Here is a 912-nt window from a genome sequence, read left to right as displayed (position 1 = left end):
CCACCCATAGATTCGAGAAAGAGCTATCAATCTGTCTTACACACTTATGTTCGGACCTGGTAAGTTTTCCCGTGTTGAGTCAAATTAAGCCGCAGGCTCCACTCCTGGTGGTGCCCTTCCGTCAATTCCTTTAAGTTTCAGCTTTGCAACCATACTTCCCCCGGAGCCCAAAAGCTTTGGTTTCCCGGGAAGCGACTAAGAGAGCCATAAAAGTAGCTACACCCAATTGCTAGCTGGCATCGTTTATGGTTAGAACTAGGGCGGTAACTTTCGTTCTTGATTAATGAAAACATCTTTGGCAAATGCTTTCGCTTAAGTTAGTCTTACGACGGTCCCCCAAATTACGAATGCCCCCAAACTGCTTCTATTAACCATTACCTCTTGATCTGAAAACCAATGAAAGCAGAACAGAGGTCTTATTTCATTATCCCATGCACAGAATATTCAGGCATTTGAAGCCTGCTTTAAGCACTCTAATTTGTTCAAAGTAATTGTACCGGCCCACAATAACACTCATTTAAGAGCACTAATGCAGGTTTTTAAATAGGAGGAACATATGAAAAAATACAAGTATTTTAACATACATAAGAACTCCACCGGTAATACGCTTACATACATAAAGGTATAGTACTAACCACAATTGTAAGTTGTACTACCCGTATGAAGCACAAGTTCAACTACGAACGTTTTAACCGCAACAACTTTAATATACGCTATTGGAGCTGGAATTACCGCGGCTGCTGGCACCAGACTTGCCCTCCAATTGGTCCTTGTTAAAGGATTTAAAGTGTACTCATTCCAATTACAGGGCCTCGGATATGAGTCCTGTATTGTTATTTTTCGTCACTACCTCCCCGAGCTGGGAGTGGGTAATTTACGCGCCTGCTGCCTTCCTTAGATGTGGTAGCCGTT

This window comes from Drosophila kikkawai, unplaced genomic scaffold, assembly GCF_030179895.1.
Source record: "Drosophila kikkawai strain 14028-0561.14 unplaced genomic scaffold, DkikHiC1v2 scaffold_7, whole genome shotgun sequence".
In the NCBI taxonomy this organism is placed as follows: domain Eukaryota; kingdom Metazoa; phylum Arthropoda; class Insecta; order Diptera; family Drosophilidae; genus Drosophila; species Drosophila kikkawai.
This window is presented reverse-complemented; position numbering follows the sequence as displayed.